At 51.1% G+C, this 12,149-nt stretch overlaps 1 protein-coding gene across 1 annotated transcript in view; it reads left to right on the top strand.

The window, feature by feature from the left end:
- The first annotated feature begins 13 nt into the window (after window positions 1-13).
- LOC142484001 (uncharacterized) overlaps window positions 14-12,149 on the top strand; it is a 62,572-nt gene continuing 50,436 nt past the window's right edge. Inside the window, exon 1 of the mRNA XM_075583957.1 lies at window positions 14-162. The gene's annotated coding sequence lies outside the window, so the exon portion shown is untranslated. The remainder of the gene's footprint in view (window positions 163-12,149) is intronic.

Here is a 12,149-nt window from a genome sequence, read left to right as displayed (position 1 = left end):
TGGGAACGCGCTCCACCAGTCCCGCGACCCGGAACTTCAGGGTCTGTTAGTAGAGCGCGGTTCCCCCTGCTTCACCTGCCATCGCCGCCATCCACCACCTCCTCTCCTCCTTTTGCCACCGTCGGCGGCAACAGAGTCTGCTACCGCCGCCAACATCATCTGGTAGGCATGGGGGATGCTGCCGTGGGGTGGGGGATGCTGCCTTGGGGTGGGGGATGCTGCCTTGGGGTGGGGGATGCTGCCTTGGGGTGGGGGATGCTGCCTTGGGGTGGGGGATGCTGCCTTGGGGTGGGGGATGCTGCCTTGGGTGGGGGATGCTGCCGTGGGGTGGGGGATGCTGCCGTGGGGTGGGGATGCTGCCGTGGGGTGGGGGATGCTGCCGTGGGGTGGGGGATGCTGCCGTGGGGTGGGGGATGCTGACTTGGGGGGGGGGATGCTGACTTGGGGGGGGGGATGCTGACTTGGCGGGGGGATGCTGACTAGGGGGGATATGCTGGTTGCTGACTTGGGGGTTGGATGCTGACATGGAATGGGCTGGGGGGCTGCCGATATGGGTTGTGGGGCCTGCTGTTATTGGTTGTGGTGCCTGCCGATATGGGTTGTGGGGCAGGGGGGGGAGAGTGATGGGAGGTGCAGGGGGGGGAGAGTGATGGGAGGTGCAGGGGGGGAGAGTGATGGGAGATGCAGGGGGGGGAGAGTGATGGAGGTGCAGGATGATGATGAGGTGCTGGAGGAGAGACGATGATGATGATGATGATGATGATTTTACCCGTGCGGCCCAATTTTTTTTCCTTGGAGCAGTTCGGTCCTCCGCACTTTACGAGTTGTGCAGGCCTGATATACACACACACTCACACACACACACACACCGTGTCACACACACAGGCCTGCTTTAACACATACACTACCATCACAAAATAATGTGAGCAGCATGCAGTATTCTTGTACTGTATGCATGTATGTATTGTATGTATGTATGTCTTTATTTATATAGTGCCATTCAGGCCCATAGGATACACGTAACATAATATTATAACACAAAGGGAATAAGAGATTCAGACAAAACAATAGGAAAAGGAGTCCCTGCCCCGCAGAGCTTACAATCTAAGTTGTAATTTACTTGCTGAAGTATTTAAAAACTCAACATGTAGTCTTCTTATAGTCATTAGGGTCATGGCTCCATCTAGTGACCAAATACACAAAGTATAAAGCAGAAATAAATGATATACATTGTAAGGTCTGAAAGCAAAACATGGGCTCCACCTGCTGAACAAATGTGAGTGAGTGGGTGGGTGAGTGAGTGAGTGGGTGAGTGAGTGAGTGACTGGGTGGCTGAGTGAGTGACTGGGTCACTGGGTGGCTGAGTGAGTGACTGGGTGGCTGAGTGAGTGACTGGGTGGCTGAGTGAGTGACTGGGTGGCTGAGTGAGTGACTGGGTGGCTGAGTGAGTGACTGGGTGGCTGAGTGAGTGACTGGGTGGCTGAGTGACTGACTGGGTGGCTGAGTGACTGACTGGGTGGCTGAGTGACTGACTGGGTGGCTGAGTGACTGACTGGGTGGCTGAGTGACTGACTGGGTGGCTGAGTGACTGACTGGGTGGCTGAGTGACTGACTGGGTGGCTGAGTGACTGACTGGGTGGCTGAGTGACTGACTGGGTGGCTGAGTGACTGACTGGGTGGCTGAGTGACTGACTGGGTGGCTGAGTGACTGACTGGGTGGCTGAGTGACTGACTGGGTGAGTGAGTGACTGACTGGGTGAGTGAGTGACTGACTGGGTGAGTGAGTGACTGACTGGGTGAGTGAGTGACTGACTGGGTGAGTGAGTGACTGACTGGGTGAGTGAGTGACTGACTGGGTGAGTGAGTGACTGACTGGGTGAGTGAGTGAGTGACTGGGTGAGTGAGTGACTGACTGGGTGAGTGAGTGACTGACTGGGTGAGTGAGTGACTGACTGGGTGAGTGAGTGACTGACTGGGTGACTGAGTGAGTGACTGACTGAGTGAGTGACTGACTGGGTGAGTGAGTGACTGACTGCGTGAGTGACTGACTGGGTGAGTGAGTGACTGACTGGGTGAGTGAGTGACTGACTGGGTGAGTGAGTGACTGACTGGGTGAGTGAGTGACTGACTGGGTGAGTGAGTGACTGACTGGGTGAGTGAGTGACTGACTGGGTGAGTGAGTGACTGACTGGGTGATGTGAGTGACCTGACTGGGTGAGTGAGTGACTGACTGGTGAGTGAGTGACTGGCTGATGTGAGTGAGTGACTGGCTGAGTGAGTGAGTGGATGGGTGACTGGTGTGGGTGGATGAGTGACTGGGTGGGTGGATGAGTGACTGGGTGGGTGGATGAGTGACTGGGTGGGTGGATGAGTGACTGGGTGGGTGATGAGTGACTGGGTGGTGGATGAGTGACTGGGTGGGTGGATGAGTGACTGGGTGGGTGATGAGTGACTGGGTGGGTGGATGAGTGACTGGGTGGGTGGATGAGTGACTGGGTGGGTGGATGAGTGACTGGGTCGGTGGATGAGTGACTGGTCGGTGGATGAGTGACTGACTGGGTGGGTGAGTGACTGACTGACTGGGTGGGTGAGTGACTGACTGGGTGGTTGAGTGACTGACTGGGTGGGTGAGTGACTGACTAGTGAGGTGGGTGACTGACTGGGTGGGTGAGTGACTGACTAGTGAGGTGGATGAGTGACTGGGTGAGTGGGTGGGTGAGTGGGTGGGTGAGTGGGTGACTGAGTGGGTGACTGAGTGGGTGACTGAGTGGGTGACTGAGTGGGTGACTGAGTGGGTGACTGAGTGGGTGACTGAGTGGGTGACTGAGTGGGTGACTGAGTGGGTGACTGAGTGGGTGACTGAGTGGGTGACTGAGTGGGTGACTGAGTGGGTGACTGGGTGGGTGACTGGGTGGGTGACTGGGTGGGTGGGTGACTGGGTGGGTGGGTGGGTGACTGGGTGGGTGGGTGGGTGACTGGGTGGGTGGGTGGGTGACTGGGTGGGTGGGTGGGTGACTGGGTGGGTGGGTGGGTGACTGGGTGGGTGGGTGGGTGACTGGGTGGGTGGGTGACTGGGTGGGTGGGTGACTGGGTGGGTGGGTGACTGGGTGGGTGGGTGACTGGTGGGTGGGTGGGTGACTGGGTGGGTGGGTGGGTGACTGGGTGGGTGGGTGGGTGACTGGGTGGGTGGGTGGGTGACTGGGTGGGTGGGTGGGTGACTGGGTGAATGAGTGACTGGGTGAGTGTGAGACTGGGTGAATGAGTGACTGACTGGGTGAATGAGTGACTGACTGGGTGAATGAGTGACTGACTGGGTGAATGAGTGACTGACTGGGTGAATGAGTGACTGACTGGGTGAATGAGTGACTGACTGTGACTGGTGAATGAGTGACTGACTGGGTGAATGAGTGACTGACTGGGTGAAGAGTGACTGACTGGGTGAATGAGTGACTGACTGGGTGAATGAGTGACTGACTGGGTGAATGAGTGACTGGGTGAATGAGTGAGTGACTGGTGAATGGGTGAATGAGTGACTGGGTGAATGAGTGACTGGGTGAATGAGTGACTGGGTGAATGAGTGACTGGGTGAATGAGTGAGTGACTGGGTGAATGAGTGAGTGACTGGGTGAATGAGTGAGTGACTGGGTGAATGAGTGAGTGACTGGGTGAATGAGTGAGTGACTGGGTGAATGAGTGAGTGACTGGGTGAATGAGTGAGTGACTGGGTGAATGAGTGAGTGACTGGGTGAATGAGTGAGTGACTGGGTGAATGAGTGAGTGACTGGGTGAATGAGTGAGTGACTGGGTGAATGAGTGAGTGACTGGGTGAATGAGTGAGTGACTGGGTGAATGAGTGAGTGACTGGGTGAATGAGTGAGTGACTGGGTGAATGAGTGACTGGGTGAATGAGTGACTGGGTGAATGAGTGACTGGGTGGGTGAGTGAGTGACTGGGTGGGTGAGTGAGTGACTGGGTGGGTGAGTGAGTGGGTGGGTGGGTGGGTGAATGAGTGGGTGAATGAGTGAGTGACTGGGTGAATGAGTGACTGGGTGAATGAGTGACTGAGTGAGTGACTGGGTGAATGAGTGACTGGGTGAATGAGTGACTGGGTGAATGAGTGACTGGGTGAATGAGTGACTGGGTGAATGAGTGACTGGGTGAATGAGTGACTGGGTGAATGAGTGACTGGGTGAATGAGTGACTGGGTGAATGAGTGAGTGACTGGGTGAATGAGTGAGTGACTGGGTGAATGAGTGACTGGGTGAATGAGTGAGTGACTGGGTGAATGAGTGAGTGACTGGGTGAATGAGTGACTGGGTGAATGAGTGAGTGACTGGGTGAATGAGTGACTGGGTGAGTGAGTGACTGGGTGAATGAGTGACTGGGTGAATGAGTGACTGGGTGAATGAGTGACTGGGTGAATGAGTGAGTGACTGGGTGAATGAGTGAGTGACTGGGTGAATGAGTGAGTGACTGGGTGAATGAGTGAGTGACTGGGTGAATGAGTGACTGGGTGAATGAGTGACTGGGTGGGTGGGTGAGTGACTGGGTGAATGAGTGACTGGGTGGGTGGGTGAGTGAGTGGGTGGGTGACTGGGTGGGTGGGTGGGTGACTGGGTGGGTGAGTGAGTGACTGGGTGGGTGAGTGAGTGAAAAAACACTCCAACGCACAGCTATAAATAGAGTGGGGCCCCTCACCAGAAAGACTGATAAAAATATATAATCCTTTATTGATCCATATTTTAAAAAACGGAGGTAAGTACCCTCCGACGCGTTCGGGCCGTGCGCCCTTTATCAAGGAGTGATATGCTCCCCCTATGTCAGCATTTAAATACTCTTAGGGTATCCCCTATTCACGCTAATAATTGCCTCCAAACAGATACGCCCACAAGCGCAGTGATGTCAGATGCAATGCGCAATGACATCACCCGTCATGACGCATTTCTGCACCGCCCCCCGCCCCCGCGATGGCAACCAGCCCGCGTCCTCCCTATAGCGCAGGAGAAACAGGCCCACCCTCAGGCAGCTCGACCCTGGTCCCCTCCCGCACTGCAAAGCAGTAATGCAGAAGAGGAACCGGTCTGTCGATGCATGTCCAGGGAGCCCGCCCCCCGCACCCCAGGGCAGAAAATGACGCGGGCATATTATTTATTTATTTATTTATAAAATGTGTTACCAGGAAGTAATACAGTGAGAGTTACCTCTCGTTCTCACGCATGTCCTGGGCACAGAGTTATAACATGTTACAGGCAGTAATATAGTGAGAGTTACCTCTCGTTCTCACGCATGTCCTGGGCACAGAGTTATAACGTGTTACAGGCAGTAATATAGTGAGAGTTACCTCTCGTTCTCACGCATGTCCTGGGCACAGAGTTATAACGTGTGTTACAGGCAGTAATACAGTGAGAGTTACCTCTCGTTCTCACGCATGTCCTGGGCACAGAGTTATAACGTGTGTTACAGGCAGTAATACAGTGAGAGTTACCTCTCGTTCTCACGCATGTCCTGGGCACAGAGTTATAACGTGTGTTACAGGCAGTAATACAGTGAGAGTTACCTCCCGTTCTCACGCATGTCCTGGGCACAGAGTTATAACGTGTGTTACAGGCAGTAATACAGTGAGAGTTACCTCCCGTTCTCACGCATGTCCTGGGCACAGAGTTATAACATGTGTTACAGGCAGTAATACAGTGAGAGTTACCTCTCGTTCTCACGCATGTCCTGGGCACATAGTTATAACATGTGTTACAGGCAGTAATACAGTGAGAGTTACCTCTCGTTCTCACGCATGTCCTGGGCACATAGTTATAACATGTGTTACAGGCAGTAATACAGTGAGAGTTACCTCTCGTTCTCACGTATGTCCTGGGCACAGAGTTACACTACCGACACACTTTATTGAAGTGTGGTCGGTACCGCAAGCCGGGAAATCTCCCGGCTTGCTAGTGGCCGCCCCTCGGCGTGCGCGCGGTCACGCATCATCGGGAGCGTGCGCCCCCTGCACGCGTGTCCAGGGGCTCCCCGAGGGAGCCCTGGTGTCCCGCGATCGCGGGACAGCGGCAGGGGGTTCCGGGGGACCCGGCGGACCCGGCAGCGGTAGGGAGAGCGCCCCGATCGGAGGGCGCTCTTCCGCTGCTTCGGCGCGCGCCCGTCACACTCGGGCGCGCGCCAGGCTACTGCTGCGGCACAGAACGGGCAAATGCTCGAATAAACTGTGCCGCAGCAGTATAACGTGTTACAGGCAGTAATACAGTGAGAGTTACCTCTCGTTCTCACGCATGTCCTGGGCACAGAGTTATAACGTGTTACAGGCAGTAATACAGTGAGGGTTACCTCTCGTTGTCACGCATGTCCTTGGCACAGAGTTATAACATGTGTTACAGGCAGTAATACAGTGAGAGTTACCTCTCGTTCTCACGCATGTCCTGGGCACAGAGTTATAACGTGTGTTACAGGCAGTAATACAGTGAGAGTTACCTCTCGTTCTCACGCATGTCCTGGGCACAGAGTTATAACGTGTGTTACAGGCAGTAATACAGTGAGAGTTACCTCTCGCTCTCACGCATGTCCTGGGCACAGAGTTATAACGTGTTACAGGCAGTAATACAGTGAGAGTTACCGCTCGTTCTCACGCATGTCCTGGGCACAGAGTTATAACATGTGTTACAGGAAGTAATACAGTGAGAGTTACCTCTCGTTCTCACGCATGTCCTGGGCACAGAGTTATAACGTGTTACAGGCAGTAATACAGTGAGAGTTACCTCTCGTTCTCACGCATGTCCTGGGCACAGAGTTATAACGTGTGTTACAGGCAGTAATACAGTGAGAGTTACCTCTCGTTCTCATGCATGTCCTGGGCACAGAGTTATAACGTGTTACAGGCAGTAATACAGTGAGAGTTACCGCTCGTTCTCACGCATGTCCTGGGCACAGAGTTATAACATGTGTTACAGGCAGTAAAACAGTGAGAGTTACCTCTCGTTCTCACGCATGTCCTGGGCACAGAGTTATAACGTGTGTTACAGGCAGTAATACAGTGAGAGTTACCTCTCGTTCTCACGCATGCCCTGGGCACAGAGTTATAACGTGTGTTACAGGCAGTAATACAGTGAGAGTTACCTCTCGTTCTCACGCATGTCCTAGGCACAGAGTTATAACGTGTTACAGGCAGTAATACAGTGAGCGTTACCTCTCGTTCTCACGCATGTCCTGGGCACAGAGTTATAACGTGTGTTACAGGCAGTAATACAGTGAGAGTTACCTCTCGCTCTCACGTATGTCCTGGGCACAGAGTTATAACGTGTTACAGGCAGTAATACAGTGAGAGTTACCTCTCGTTCTCACGCATGTCCTGGGCACAGAGTTATAACGTGTTACAGGCAGTAATACAGTGAGAGTTACCTCTTGTTCTCACGCATGTCCTGGGCACAGAGTTATAACGTGTGTTACAGGCAGTAATACAGTGAGAGTTACCTCTCGTTCTCATGCATGTCCTGGGCACAGAGTTATAACATGTGTTACAGGCAGTAATACAGTGAGAGTTACCTCTCGTTCTCACGCATGTCCTGGGCACAAAGTTATAACGTGTGTTACAGGCAGTAATACAGTGAGAGTTACCTCTCGTTCTCACGCATGCCCTGGGCACAGAGTTATAACGTGTGTTACAGGCAGTAATACAGTGAGAGTTACCGCTCGTTCTCACGCATGTCCTGGGCACAGAGTTATAACGTGTGTTACAGGCAGTAATACAGTGAGTCACCTCTCATCTCACGCATGTCCTGGGCACAGAGTTATAACGTGTGTTACAGGCAGTAATACAGTGAGAGTTACCTCCCGTTCTCACGCATGTCCTGGGCACAGAGTTATAACGTGTTACAGGCAGTAATACAGTGAGAGTTACCTCTCGTTCTCACATATGTCCTGGGCACAGAGTTATAACGTGTTACAGGCAGTAATACAGTGAGAGTTACCTCTCATCTCACGCATGCCCTGGGCACAGAGTTATAACGTGTGTTACAGGCAGTAATACAGTGAGAGTTACCGCTCGTTCTCACGCATGTCCTGGGCACAGAGTTATAACGTGTTACAGGCAGTAATACAGTGAGAGTCACCTCTCATCTCACGCATGTCCTGGGCACAGAGTTATAACGTGTTACAGGCAGTAATACAGTGAGAGTTACCTCCCGTTCTCACGCATGTCCTGGGCACAGAGTTATAACGTGTGTTACAGGCAGTAATACAGTGAGTCACCTCTCATCTCACGCATGTCCTGGGCACAGAGTTATAACGTGTGTTACAGGCAGTAATACAGTGAGAGTTACCTCCCGTTCTCACGCATGTCCTGGGCACAGAGTTATAACGTGTTACAGGCAGTAATACAGTGAGAGTTACCTCTCGTTCTCACGCATGTCCTGGGCACAGAGTTATAACGTGTGTTACAGGAAGTAATACAGTGAGAGTTACCTCTCGCTCTCACGCATGTCCTGGGCACAGAGTTATAACATGTTCCAGGCAGTAATACAGTGAGAGTTACCTCTCGTTCTCACGCATGTCCTCGGCACAGAGATATAACGTGTGTTACAGGCAGTAATACAGTGAGAGTTACCTCTCGTTCTCACGCATGTCCTGGGCACAGATTTATAACGTGTATTACAGGCAGTAATACAGTGAGAGTTACCTCTCGTTCTCACGCATGTCCTGGGCACAGAGTTATAACGTGTTACAGGAAGTAATACAGTGAGAGTTACCTCTCGTTCTCACGCATGTCCTGGGCACAGAGTTATAACATGTGTTACAGGCAGTAATACAGTGAGAGTTACCTCTCGTTCTCACACATGTCCTGGGCACAGAGTTATAACATGTGTTACAGGCAGTAATACAGTGAGAGTTACCTCTCGTTCTCACGCATGTCCTGGGCACAGAGTTATAACATGTGTTACAGGCAGTAATACAGTGAGAGTTACCGCTCGTTCTCACGCATGCCCTGGGCACAGAGTTATAACGTGTGTTACAGGCAGTAATACAGTGAGAGTTACCTCTCGTTCTCACGCATGTCCTAGGCACAGAGTTATAACGTGTTACAGGCAGTAATACAGTGAGCGTTACCTCTCGTTCTCACGCATGTCCTGGGCACAGAGTTATAACGTGTGTTACAGGCAGTAATACAGTGAGAGTTACCTCTCGCTCTCACGTATGTCCTGGGCACAGAGTTATAACGTGTTACAGGCAGTAATACAGTGAGAGTTACCTCTTGTTCTCACGCATGTCCTGGGCACAGAGTTATAACGTGTGTTACAGGCAGTAATACAGTGAGAGTTACCTCTCGTTCTCATGCATGTCCTGGGCACAGAGTTATAACATGTGTTACAGGCAGTAATACAGTGAGAGTTACCTCTCGTTCTCACGCATGTCCTGGGCACAGAGTTATAACGTGTGTTACAGGCAGTAATACAGTGAGAGTTACCGCTCGTTCTCACGCATGTCCTGGGCACAGAGTTATAACGTGTGTTACAGGCAGTAATACAGTGAGTCACCTCTCATCTCACGCATGTCCTGGGCACAGAGTTATAACGTGTGTTACAGGCAGTAATACAGTGAGAGTTACCTCCCGTTCTCACGCATGTCCTGGGCACAGAGTTATAACGTGTTACAGGCAGTAATACAGTGAGAGTTACCTCTCGTTCTCACATATGTCCTGGGCACAGAGTTATAACGTGTTACAGGCAGTAATACAGTGAGAGTTACCTCTCATCTCACGCATGCCCTGGGCACAGAGTTATAACGTGTGTTACAGGCAGTAATACAGTGAGAGTTACCGCTCGTTCTCACGCATGTCCTGGGCACAGAGTTATAACGTGTTACAGGCAGTAATACAGTGAGAGTCACCTCTCATCTCACGCATGTCCTGGGCACAGAGTTATAACGTGTTACAGGCAGTAATACAGTGAGAGTTACCTCCCGTTCTCACGCATGTCCTGGGCACAGAGTTATAACGTGTGTTACAGGCAGTAATACAGTGAGTCACCTCTCATCTCACGCATGTCCTGGGCACAGAGTTATAACGTGTGTTACAGGCAGTAATACAGTGAGAGTTACCTCCCGTTCTCACGCATGTCCTGGGCACAGAGTTATAACGTGTTACAGGCAGTAATACAGTGAGAGTTACCTCTCGTTCTCACGCATGTCCTGGGCACAGAGTTATAACGTGTGTTACAGGAAGTAATACAGTGAGAGTTACCTCTCGCTCTCACGCATGTCCTGGGCACAGAGTTATAACATGTTCCAGGCAGTAATACAGTGAGAGTTACCTCTCGTTCTCACGCATGTCCTCGGCACAGAGATATAACGTGTGTTACAGGCAGTAATACAGTGAGAGTTACCTCTCGTTCTCACGCATGTCCTGGGCACAGATTTATAACGTGTATTACAGGCAGTAATACAGTGAGAGTTACCTCTCGTTCTCACGCATGTCCTGGGCACAGAGTTATAACGTGTTACAGGAAGTAATACAGTGAGAGTTACCTCTCGTTCTCACGCATGTCCTGGGCACAGAGTTATAACATGTGTTACAGGCAGTAATACAGTGAGAGTTACCTCTCGTTCTCACACATGTCCTGGGCACAGAGTTATAACATGTGTTACAGGCAGTAATACAGTGAGAGTTACCTCTCGTTCTCACGCATGTCCTGGGCACAGAGTTATAACATGTGTTACAGGCAGTAATACAGTGAGAGTTACCGCTCGTTCTCACGCATGTCCTGGGCACAGAGTTATAATGTGTTACAGGCAGTAATACAGTGAGAGTTACCTCTCGTTCTCACGCATGTCCTGGGCACAGAGTTATAACGTGTTACAGGCAGTAATACAGTGAGAGTTACCTCTCGTTCTCACGCATGTCCTGGCACAGAGTTATAACGTGTTACAGGCAGTAATACAGTGAGAGTTACCTCTCGTTCTCACGCATGTCCTGGGCACAGAGTTATAACGTGTGTTACAGGCAGTAATACAGTGAGAGTTACCTCCCGTTCTCACGCATGTCCTGGGCACAGAGTTATAACGTGTTACAGGCAGTAATACAGTGAGAGTTACCTCTCGTTCTCACGCATGTCCTGGGCACAGAGTTATAACGTGTGTTACAGGAAGTAATACAGTGAGAGTTACCTCTCGCTCTCACGCATGTCCTGGGCACAGAGTTATAACATGTTCCAGGCAGTAATACAGTGAGAGTTACCTCTCGTTCTCACGCATGTCCTCGGCACAGAGATATAACGTGTGTTACAGGAAGTAATACAGTGAGAGTTACCTCTCGTTCTCACGCATGTCCTGGGCACAGATTTATAACGTGTATTACAGGCAGTAATACAGTGAGAGTTACCTCTCGTTCTCACGCATGTCCTGGGCACAGAGTTATAACGTGTTACAGGAAGTAATACAGTGAGAGTTACCTCTCGTTCTCACGCATGTCCTGGGCACAGAGTTATAACATGTGTTACAGGCAGTAATACAGTGAGAGTTACCTCTCGTTCTCACGCATGTCCTGGGCACAGAGTTATAACATGTGTTACAGGCAGTAATACAGTGAGAGTTACCGCTCGTTCTCACGCATGTCCTGGGCACAGAGTTATAATGTGTTACAGGCAGTAATACAGTGAGAGTTACCTCTCGTTCTCACGCATGTCCTCGGCACAGAGATATAACGTGTGTTACAGGAAGTAATACAGTGAGAGTTACCTCTCGTTCTCACGCATGTCCTGGGCACAGATTTATAACGTGTATTACAGGCAGTAATACAGTGAGAGTTACCTCTCGTTCTCACGCATGTCCTGGGCACAGAGTTATAACGTGTTACAGGAAGTAATACAGTGAGAGTTACCTCTCGTTCTCACGCATGTCCTGGGCACAGAGTTATAACATGTGTTACAGGCAGTAATACAGTGAGAGTTACCTCTCGTTCTCACGCATGTCCTGGGCACAGAGTTATAACATGTGTTACAGGCAGTAATACAGTGAGAGTTACCGCTCGTTCTCACGCATGTCCTGGGCACAGAGTTATAATGTGTTACAGGCAGTAATACAGTGAGAGTTACCTCTCGTTCTCACGCATGTCCTGGGCACAGAGTTATAACGTGTTACAGGCAGTAATACAGTGA

The sequence above is a fragment of the Ascaphus truei genome, unplaced genomic scaffold (genome assembly GCF_040206685.1).
Source record: "Ascaphus truei isolate aAscTru1 unplaced genomic scaffold, aAscTru1.hap1 HAP1_SCAFFOLD_412, whole genome shotgun sequence".
In the NCBI taxonomy this organism is placed as follows: Eukaryota; Metazoa; Chordata; class Amphibia; order Anura; family Ascaphidae; genus Ascaphus; species Ascaphus truei.
The sequence above is the reverse complement of the archived record's forward strand: the minus strand, read 5'-3'. Positions and strand labels throughout refer to the sequence as shown.